Raw genomic sequence first — 12,652 nt, forward strand, 5'->3', positions numbered from 1 at the left:
TTTCATTGAATGAAATTGATGATTTTTTCATCAAGTGAAAAATTGTTTCCCTACAAAAACCACTCTGGATCTTGAAAAAACTGAGATAGGCTATTGTAGGTATCCCTCACATGACCCTGTAGGTTCAAATGGATCATCTACAGTTGCAATGGATCCCAAGATAGAACCTGCTAAATTTTGACAATTTTTTGCACTTAGGGTGCTCAGGGGACGATGTCGGTAGGGTATGGCCCTAAGCGTTCAACTGAGTGGGGGGTGGGAATAGGAGCATGCCTAGGGTAAAAATGCCTAACCAAACTTGTTGGAACTAATGGTTCGCTCCCATGATGAGCAGAACAAGAATTGGGCTCCGTGGCAACTTTTCATTGAATGAAACTGATGATTTTTCCATTAAGTGAAAAATTGTTGCCCTATGAAAACCAGTCTGAATCTTGAAAAAATGAGATAGAATATTTTATGTAGCCCTCACGTGACCCTATATATTCAAATAGATCATCCATAGCTACCACGAATTCCAAGATAAAGCCTATCAAATTTTGATAATTTTTCGCACTTAGGGCGCTCGAGGGACGATGTCGATAGGGTATGGCTCTGAGAGTTTGATCAAGTGAAGGTGTAAAATAGGACCATGCCTAGGGTAATAATGCCTATCTAGACGTGTTGGAACTGATGGTTCACACCCACGATGAGCAGAACAAGAATTGGGCTCCATGACAACTTTTCATTGAATGAAACTGACAATTTTTTCATCAAGCAAAAAATCGCTACCATACAAAACCCACTCTGAATCTTCAAAAACTGAGACAGGCTATTGTATGAATCCCTCACATGACCCTATAGGTTCAAATGTATCATTTTTAGGTGCCACGGATTCATAGATAGAACCTATCAAATTTTGACAATTTTTCACACTTAGGGCGCTCGAGGGACAACGTTGGTAGGGTATGGCCTTGAGCGTTCGACCGAGTGGGGGGGAAAAACAGGAACATGCCTAGGGTAATAATGCCTAACCAAAATTTTTGGAACCAATGTTTTGCACCCATGATGAGAAAAATGAGAATTGGGCTTCATGACAACTTTTCATTAAATGAAACTTACGATTTTTTCATCAAGTGAAAAATCGCTGCCCTACGAAAACCACACCAAATATTCAAAAATCAAGACAGGCTATTATAGGTATTCCTCACATGACCTCATAGGTTCAAATAGACCATCCACTGGTGCCAAGGATTTCAAGATAAAACCTGTCAAATTTTGACAATTTTTCTCACTTAGGTCGCTCGAGGGACGGTGTCGGTAGGGTATGGCACTGAGCGTTCGATCGAGTCGGGGGGGAATAGGAGCATGCCTAGGGTAAGAATGCCTAACAAAAATTGTTGGAGTTGGTGTTACAATGCATTATAAAGCACATTATACCTACATTCAGTGGGGGTGGACATATTTTGCACGTGATAATAAAAGAAAGAAAGGTAAAAATTATTTCTTTCAGTAACTGAATGACAATCAAAACAATTTTATGTTTAGAGTTCATATATTTAGGCCTTAAATTCAATGGGTAACATGTGGAAATGGACCTCTTCACAATATCTCTATACTGAGATGGTTTTAATGATCGAGGATCGTTGCTAAATGTAACCAATCAATTATGAAAAAATTGCATTCCGCTATAGAAGATGCTTTGCTACTTTTCATTTGTCATTACTAAGTATCCATGTTATGATTAATAACCATAACAATATGGTCATTAGATTTGGTGAAGTTGCCAAAGGCAACCAAATTTAACACTTAAGATTTAGATGGAACAAACTATATAGAATCTCAAGATTATACAAACAACATTGTATTGTTCGTTATTTAACCATTGTTAATTACTGGATTGAATATTAAAGTTTAAAATAATGATGCCATGCACACAAGGAACAAGTTATATCGAATCTTAACTTTTATATATCAAATTTTCAAATAATTACAAGTGTATGTTCATATACAAAAATGGCATAAACGCCAACTCAAACAAAATGTATGTCGATATGTGTAAATGTATGTTCATATACAAGATATACATGCCAACTAGACATGTAAGTATCCCAAAATGTTCTATAACATCCTAAAGTACTGATGGATCATCAAAATCGATCCTCTTCGCAACACTGCTCATCTCTAAAGGATCCTGCGCAAGAAAAATCAAACCATAATTAAGATTAGTTATATCATATAAAATTATATTCGCAAAGTTAACATAAAAATCAATATACATTGAACTATAATTGAACTCTCAAATTGAATTCCTGATTATTCCATCTTCACATTTTCTCTTCATCTTGGGAGGAGTCCTAGAATATATCAACGATAGAGCAGGTACGTCATCAAGATTTTTGTATACAACCTATATATGTTCACACACATAACATTTCAATACAAGTTAGCATATAAGTGTGGATGATAGAAACAAATTATATCTTCTAAACACAAAATAAAATAAACACATGTACCTAAGGAGTCTCTTTTATTTCTTTGGGTATAGTGGCTATAGTCAACAATGATGTGAAGCCAAGAATTCCCTGTACATAAAGATGACAAGTATGTGAAACTATCAATATATGTAGACATGTATAATCATTATAAGTTATTTAAACTCTTAATTTAATCATGTTTGCATTCAACTACCTTTCCCTTGTCTCAAACTACACTACCAAAGCCCAAATAGCGGGGTACCGCACCCACACTACTTGTGTCCTACATGAGTAAAATAAGATAAACATGCAAGTTATTATATAATTTAATTAATGACAATTTAAATGGCAAGCATTTATTTACAATAAAAATGTAAACGACTAGGTGCAATAATATATATACCGTATAGCTATCAAGGCCAAATGAAATGGCCTTCAAGGTGCCATCATGGACCTGTGTTAACTCCTCCTCAGTCATCAACAGTTAAATAGACCATGCATATAAACATTGTTACTTAATATATCTCTTATAAATATTTGTTTAAAATAAAATGCACTATAAAATTACAAGTCTTACCACTACATCGTCAGCATATGATGAAGGTACCTCCTCATCTCTAGCATGTGAGGACTCTCCAGGGTATCCTTCAATCCCTATCATCAAATTTGGTGCATCGGGCATATCATACACCTCATAATCAACAGTGTCCGTAGGAGGATCAACAAGCTCTCCAATAGGACCTAAGAATGGTTGCCCACGCATAGCACAAGTATGCGGCACACAAATGTGTGGAGCCAAAGAGGATGTGTTAGTGCCACCAGATCCACCGCTAGCATCAATAAAAGGTTGAGCTAGTGCCCCAACCTAAGAAACCAAAAGGCTACTTAAAGAGTGAATAGTCGAAATACTCTGTGACGCTACCTCGGCAATGATATCTGGATGTTGTAATGGAGGTGGGGGATCAACGGTAGGAGGGGGAACATATGGGCCCTGTAATACTCAAACTACCCCAGGTCTATCTTGAGGCATACCTAAACCCACACCCTGGAAAGGCTTGATGTCAAAGTAGTTGACATGCTTGCCCAAAACAAACTCAACATGCAATTTGTCAATGAAATAAAATGGGACATCAAGATTTTATTGGGTGATCAATCAAAAACCATCCACCAATGATCCCAAAAGTTATTTACAATATCATCGTTTGTACACCATTTGATGGAAAAAAAAAATTCACATCTATGGGTTGTCTAGTGCGGGGATTGACAAACAATGTGGCAATATCAACTTTCTAAATCTCAAGCTCCTTGACTTGATCATAGGTCAAGCCATTCGCATATCTAGGCCTCATGGAATCTCACCACAAAAAGTTGGCATTGTGCTTCACGGTCACAGTTTCTATATTGTTTATAATGACATTCAGAGCATCTGACATTGGGGTTAGACAAGGGATTCTACTGTAGACATTTGCAATGCCCCTCAATTCATTCAAATTTTGACCAATTAAATTTTGAATTAAGGGAGGGTTTGGTAATGGAGGGTTTGCTAACAAAGGTTTGGTGGTTGTGTCTGTTGTGGTTGTTCAGGATTATCATTGTTATCCCCCATTTAACCTGGTTGAATTTTAAAATTTAAATTTAATCAACAAATTTGAAATAACAATGTATTTCTAATTAAAAAACCTAGTTTCTATTAAAAAAAATTAAAAAAATAAATAAAAAATGCGAAAAAATTGACAAAAAACAACAAAAGTGCAATCAAATCATACCTTAGATGATAAATTCACAAAAAAAAAAAGCCCCCAAATCGGATATCCACTCAAATCTGATATCGGATTTCTAAGCTTTCACGCAGCCTATGGGTAAAAAATGACCGATACGTTGTCACAGTGGATATAAAAAAACACCCATAGGAATCGAATATCTGATTTATTCCTAAAACTTAATATATAATATATTATATATTATATAATACATTATATGTGCCACGTGTTTTTATATATTATATATTATATAATGTATAATACAATATAATACATTATATATTATATATAATGTATGATACATAATATATAATATATTATATTGTATTATACATTATAATATATTATATATTATATTATGTATTATACATTATATAATATATAATGTATTATATTGTATTATACATTATATAATATATAATGTATTATATTGTATTATACATTATATAATATATAATATATAATATTGTATTATATTGTATTATACATTATATAATATATAATATATAATATAATATATATTTTTTTAATATAATATTTTATTAGTATCAAATATCCGATTTGGTTGGGTTTTTGCCATGGCTAGATGTAATGACATCCAAACCAAGCAAAAAGTCAACATAGATTTTTCGCATTTTTAGGCGAGTGGAGAAGGCAATTTTTTTCATATCGCCACTTTTTGACCCCTCATGATTCTACACATACCCATAAGCTCAATGTAGATGGATACAACTTGTATAGGAAATATATATCCATCAAGACATAGATAGCTATATAATTTCTAATATAAGAAGGATACATCTTGCCAAGGCATAAAATATCTAGATAAACAATGATAGATACACAATCTATTGGACAGCAAGATATGCAAGCAAACAACTCAAATATGCATCAATCTTTCACTCATGATTTTTGTGAAAGCTCAAATGTTCTTGTCTTGTGAAATACATTATAATTATACTTTTAGTTTTTAAATGTCAAGTTCCAAATGTACGTGATGTTACTCTCTCTAAAAATGGTGACAAACAAGGATCCAATCACCAAATGAGGTCAAGAAGATGATCCCAATTAGGTATGAGGTTACTCTTTCTAAAAATGGTGATAAACAAGGATTTAATCCCTAAATGAGGTCAAGAAGATGATCCTAGTTGGGTATGAGGTATGGTAGGATAGGACAAATAGACAAAGATTTATTATGATATGATCAGTTCTTGACACAAGATTTGAACTTATGATTTTTTATCTTCTTCTTGTAGCTATGAAAATGAAAATTTTGATAAGCTTGTAAATAGTAGCTCTATATGGAAGCTAAGAGATAAATTTAGATCAAAGATGGGATGTGTTGTGTCTCCAAAACTCACACCATGTTTCATCAATTGAGAAAATGGGTTACCCCCTCTTTTTCTTTGATTTGTATTTTGTTCCCTTTTTTTGGTTCTCTTTTTGTTCTTCTTCTCTTTATTTTATTTTCCCCTATCTTTTTCTTTTTTTCCTTTTCTTTTCTTTTCCTTGCCCTTTTTTGCCCTTTTTGGGCTTGCGTGGATCAGGGATCGGAGGTTCCCTTTCCCACTTTAGGAATCGAGAGCCCCAACCCCCATGTTCTACCTACCTTCCTCAAATCCCATTTTGGGGATCAGAGGTTGCCATACCCCCAACCCCCAATTAGCCCTAGGCAAGGATCAAGATCGAAGGTGGCAAAGGCCACCATCTTGGTAACCCTTGACACCCTCAACCCCTAATTTCCAATAGGTTCACTTACCGCATCTTGCATTTAATGTGCTCTCCTTTAAGGCCTATATAAACCCAATTCCCATCCATTTGTCTGCATTTGTCAAAGCATTCAGAACAATTCTAAGGCAATTTGGTGAAGAATTTGTGCATTAATTAGATGTTGGTGTGAGTGTTGGTGCTAGTGCAAATAGTTTTTTCCTATCTGTGTAGAGTTTTGTGCCTTCTCTTTTTGTTATTTTGTTTTGGTTTTCTTTCCTTGTTGTTTTGTGTTAGAATATCAGTCTTATAAGACCCAAGTTTTGAATTTTTGATTGGAGCTTAGTCCTTCCATTTTTCTATTCGGTTTGTGTTTTGAGATTTTGTTGTTTTGCTTTGCAAACTTGATAGACTACTATGTGCCCTTGGTTTTGGTGTCCTTTGCGTTGTTTAGTTTTGCTTAGATAGTTGAATAAGTAGGGTTCCCCCCCCCCCCACATTTCATGCCTTAAGTTGAATTTGAGACCCTCTATATAAATTGTTAATGACTATTTGATTCTTTGTTTTCACCAAAGTTTGAAGATGATGCCCTAATCGAGGATTGGGAATAGTCATATCCCCAACCCATTTTGTTTTGATCCCATCAAGGATTGGGGATGTTTCATCCTCAATACCCATTTCGAGGATCAAGGATGGAACATTCCCGACCCGTGGTTAGTTTTTAAAAAAAAATCCTGATAAGGTGGCAAACTTTTTAAGTGAAATATACTTCAAATTTTGACAAAAATATAAGTATGTACAAGTAGAATACAATCGATAGAGATAAGAGTAATGGTTTTAGTTACACTACCAATTGGCTCCAGTTTTTGTGTGGGTTGAATGAGCATAGTAAAGGATGATTTTTATTTGTTTCTCACATCCAAAACACTCCAGCAACACTTAGTTAAGTTCAACCAATAGAAGAAAAGAGGAACCTGCATTTTTAATGCAAACCCGTTGGAAAGAGAACAAGAGTTAATGGGAGCTCAAAACAGTGGAAGAAACAACATTTTTAATCATATTTGGTTGCCCAAAATAGTTTTCTACCTTTTGCATGAAGTTTAGGGAGCTATAGCTTTAGTTTTGGTGTAGTTTTAGGGTGTTTTCTTATTTTTAAAATAAATTTTAGGCCTATATTTTGCCCAAAAACCTAACTTTGGGTTTGTAAATCTATAGTTGTAAACTCTATATAAACCCTTTATTTTATTGTAAAAGGGGTTGGATAATTGATACATACATTCTTAAGAGATATTTATACAATTTTGGTGTGAGTTAAATTATGCTAAATTTATGAAGTGTGAATGAAGTATGTTCATATTTTAATATCTCTATTTGTGTCTATGACTCAAACAAGTTTGTTAGATGGAAATATTATTTGATTGATGATTCATTTGTGAAGATAACTTAGCTCCATCAAATTTTGGAGAGATTATTGAGAGAATACAATTAATGAATTCTAAAAATTATTTTACATTTCTTTCCTTAGATGATTGCATCATGTTTGTATGGATTGTGTTAATATAACTTATGCAAATGTGGTTTTGATCGATGTAGCTTAACCATCAAATGTTGTGAATAGTCTTTTGATTAACATTGTTTGGTAGATCTAATTTTTTAGTTATTTTCCTAACCCTCATCTTTTGTAAGTTATTGTATGTAAGTGATTAGTGTAGGATGTTAGAATATATTTGTTGTTATTGGTTTAATATTGCAGATTTTAATCTAGGAAAATATTAAAAAGGAAGATTTTCAACATTCAAGAGAAAGAATATCCTAGTCCCAAATTTAAAGTGTCACACTAGCAAGCCTCCTTCTTTACAATCACATATGTTCTAACTAATCTACCTTTCATGGCTAAGACCTAGCCTTCCAAAACCTCGAAGTGGAGATTTCCTTGTTTTTTAAGCGAGGAGCTCCATTTACGAATCTCTTGTCATTGTTTGCGCTAACATTGTGGTCAACGAGATGGAAAGGCTTAGATAAGATAAAGCACATATTGTGAAGGATATGGATACGATAATCAAGAGAAAGAGAGGGAAGGAAAAATATTTTTGGATAGGATGAAGGATATATGATGGAATGGATGACTTAGGGGTGTATGAAGCTTTTGGATAAACAAGTTTGGATGCCTGTTTAGGTTGTTCTTTGACATGATTTTCTTGAATAGTTATGAGTGGATTGTGTGGAGGTTTGGGATCATTATAGGGATTACAAGGGATGTTGGGATCTAGAGATGGAAATGGAGGAACACTGAGATCTTGAATTAGGATAGGATCATTAGATGGAGTGGGGATAACTTTCTCTTAAGGTGGCAGAATATTGTGGAATGTTATGGAAAGGTATTATTAAATCTTTATTAGGAAGAGAATATTTGGATGGAATGCAAGGGATATTGTGATCTTGATTCAACATCTTAGCTTTATATGTTGTGGCTACACACTTAGGAATTTCATTTTCAATGGAAGGGAATCCTTCTAGATGAGCTATAGTGTATTCATTTGGAACAACTAAACAATTGTCATTGTTTGAAATGTCAGTGCCCTTAGTGAAGGCATCTTATTTCCCATGTTTACAGATTGGATTCTTGAATGTCTTGAGATCACTATTTGATGAGGGTGGAGTATATTCAATAAACAATTCACCCTTCTCTATAAGGTCTTGAATAAAATGTTTGAATATAACTCAATTTGAAGTCGTATACCCTTTGATCATATTATAGTCACAAAAAATGTTGTATTTATACCATGTTTACCTCTAGTCCTTGGTTTCTTGCTTTAGGTAATATGATCATTTTAGCTTGAACAAGTTTTTGCAAGGAATTTTTAATAGGTTCTCCAAGGGGAATGAATTTTCTATGATTGCATCAAATGTCTCAACACATTGGATCTTTAAGTGAAAGGAAAATTTTGGATTTAAACTTTGAACAAATATGTTGGCAATTTATTTATTTAGGAATGTGATAAGGTCACTTATTTACTAGATTTCTTCATTGTTGTAGAAAAGAAGAAAATGTTTCTCTATTTATTTATTTTGTGTTGCACAAATCAATCATAGAAATCTCATTTTAAATTTTGTATGAAAAGTGTGAAACAATTTTTTTTCCAACTATTGAAAGGACCTAATGTTGAACACTATCAGATGTGGAGAAGGGGGATGAATCAACATATACAAAAACCTAACTAGAATTAACCATTTTACTTATCATTCATTCCAAATACTTTCTGAATGAAATTAAACAACTAAAATCACAAAATCAACCACACGATAACACCAAGGTTTTTACCTGGAAAACCAAAATAGGGAAAAACCATGGTGAGAACTATCTCACTATATGAACAACTACGTTACAATGTTTAGGCTAAAGGCCAAGGAGCTTACTGCCCCTGAGATGACTTGTAAATATAAGGCACACAACCTTAGGGAAATATACAAAAGAGACTTGCAAACACTAAAGATCACTTCTTCAAGGCAAGATATAATACTCTAGATACAAAGGCATCAATAGGGTTGAACTGTAGAGAATCGCATTCATTGAAATGCTAATCATAGTTCATGATTCAAACATATTATAAATTGTCTTCATCACTATTCTATAACACTTTTGGACCATTGTACTACTTTACATATACTTTGTACAACACGTAGCACTTCTATATTTCTCTTCTCAATGATTCCATCCTTTATATGTCAACTGCAACGTCAATGACACCAATTAGGTCAACCTAATTAGGTGTAACATGTGTATACATAACTATAGACCAAAAACAAACTTCAATAAAAATTTAGAAGTGAAAATGAGATGTGTGAGGCTTCACACCAAGTCATCACACCTTCTAGTTCATCCTAAATCATTGCCCATAGATCAACACACACATGCACAAACCAAAATATTTTAGGTTAGGTGCAAAAGATAAAATTGACTTGAAGCATACTACCACAACTTTACTTCATCTTTAATGTGAACCATCAAGATTACTCGTGGATGCCCAAGATAGCATCAACAAAAACCACTAACAATAAATAACAAAAATGCATTACCAAAATACTAGCAAGTATAGGAATACAACACATTCCTGTACACTAACACTAGAATAGTCACACTTGTCTAAACACTAACTACGGATCTATGAAACTAATACCAAAGTTCTGAAAACTTTAAGACACATAATTAAAAGCCTTTTGTAACAACCATAAACAGACTCAACACATCTGCATGATCATACTACAGTCCCACTATAACTGTACAATGCCAAACCAAATCCAAACCATAGACTGTAACCAAACTACTCATCTAGATCAAAAAGTTTGACATTAATGAAAGCAAGAACACTTATTTGTAACAATCTCCCCCTTTTCATTGATGGTAACACTTGTGCCAACTCCAAAATCATTGCCCCTTTGACATTGAAGACAAAGAGTGTCTTCATATAGCAAAATTGAAGAACTCATACGTAGTTCTCCCTATCTAACACACTTCCTCAAAACTAGAATCCAAAACTATATAAGCAATATGTCCACATATATAGATGATCAAAATATTTTTACCAAAACAATATCTAACCACCTTATCGAGCTGGAGGCATGATACCTTGATGAATAAGCTTCGGATGAGCCCAAGCAGTAGTCCAATCAGCTCTTGTAAAGCCCAAAAGATCACATTGACTCTCCATATTCAATAGAAGATCCTCTACCTCTTCACTAGTTCTTGATACAATCTTACTGAATTCTTGAGAGTCTTTAAGAATCTTTATCATATTGGTGAGGTTCACATCTATTATATCTCTTAACTAATAAAATCCCTTCTTAATTTGTTCATTTTAACTTATTAACAAATTGATCTTTATGTACAATTTTTCTAATTGAACTCTTCTATGTCCATGTCCATCTTCCTTGAAGTTTGACTTAGATACTTCTAAAATTTGGTTCTCAAAAATATTTATTTAATCCTATATTCTCTTAGTCGACTCGGGCCACTTATGACAACATTGATAAACCTCTACTACATTATCTACACTCTTCTCAAAATTAGTTATGTTGTCTTACAACCAGGTGTGTGTGTATTTGCACACTTATTCACAAGATCATTCGACCTCTTATCTACTATATTATTCTTAGAAGTTGCTTCCAAGTTAGAAGCATAATCCTTTAATCCACTCATAATAGCCTGCAACTACCCTTCTTTGCTCAGAGACTCGTCAACCTTTACTTTCGAAAGTTTCTCTCGAAGAAACTTCACTTCACTATGTTATTTATTAATTTTGTACAATCTACCTTCGAAAAAATATATTTCTTCCTAGTTGTATGGGGTTGAACATCACCCAAATATAGTATATGAAGGGGTTATAACTTGTCCAAATCCAACTTACCTTATGTCATTGATTTCTACAAGACTTTTGACATAACAATAGGTTCAAACTTCATCTACAACTGTAGTGACTCTATTCCAAAGTCTCTAGATAGTCTAGAAGATTTTCCAACTGAAATTCTTTTGATTAACTTCTCCTTCTCTTTCACTAGATTCACCTTCTCCAAACTATCTTTCTTTTCTTCTTTCTTCTCCTCAATTTTTCCTTCTTCAATCTTCTTCTTCTTTGTTTCTTCTTTCCTTTCTTTCTCCATATTTTTTTTTCCTTCTCATTTCCAATAACATCTAGAATCTCCTTTGTAACCTCCAACACATTTGGTTATGTATTTAACTAATCATTCAAAACAGTCTCTAGACCAACATTTTCCTTTTTCTACTCTTCTCCTTTGTCTTATGGAATAACCATACTACTTGTTTCTCATGTACCTCTTTCAATATTTGTCTTCTGTGAAGTAGAAGACAATGTAACCTTTAGTATTTCCATGGCCTCCATTTCTTCATCCTCTATTTTTTAATTATTCTCTTAATGTCTTCTAGATCTCCTCCCATGATTAAATTGACTCTTTCCTTCATCTAAAATTTCGTATTTAACATCAGATTTATCTTAGCTCTCTCTTCTTTTGATAATAGACCAATAACCATATCAAGTGCTTGTGTCCTTATGTTTATTTCCTTCATTACTGCATCCTTTCTCTTCTTTGTTAATACTTCCAATAGCTCCCAAGATAACTTATCCCAACTATCATCAATAACTTTATCATAGATAATCATATATTTGATTATAGATTTCTCAATCTTCTCCTTATCTGCTAGAGGTGCACTCAGATGCATCTCAATAGTGGCTCCTGATGAAAAATATTTGCATATTGCATTTATTAAACTATAAAAATCCAAATATTAACAATTTGGATCATCTTCAATGTTCTACTCCTTCTTTTCCTTAGGCTTTGATGGAAATTTCTTCTTAGCTTCTTTTATTTTCTTTGTGGGGGTCACTTCTAGAGTGACCAATGATCTCTTCCTTCTAACCAATGGCACACTATCCTCTTCCTCTTCTTCTTCTTCCACTTCTTCGACCTTAGTCCCCTTAGACCTTGTTTAGATATTTCTCCTTCTGTACATCTTCATCTAAGTTACTGCTCTCTACTTATTCTACCTCAAGCTTTGAATCATCCTTCTTTCTTGCAGCCTTCTATTTTCTTGTCAATGCCTTCTTCTCACTTGTAACAAACCTAGCTGGGTTTTTGGAGGGGAGGCAGAAATAGACCTATTCCTCCTCTATCCTTGACTAGATAACCCCACAACACGAGTCACACCAAAATAATTTT

The sequence above is a fragment of the Cryptomeria japonica genome, chromosome 4 (assembly GCF_030272615.1).
Source record: "Cryptomeria japonica chromosome 4, Sugi_1.0, whole genome shotgun sequence".
NCBI classification, from domain to species: Eukaryota; Viridiplantae; Streptophyta; class Pinopsida; order Cupressales; family Cupressaceae; genus Cryptomeria; species Cryptomeria japonica.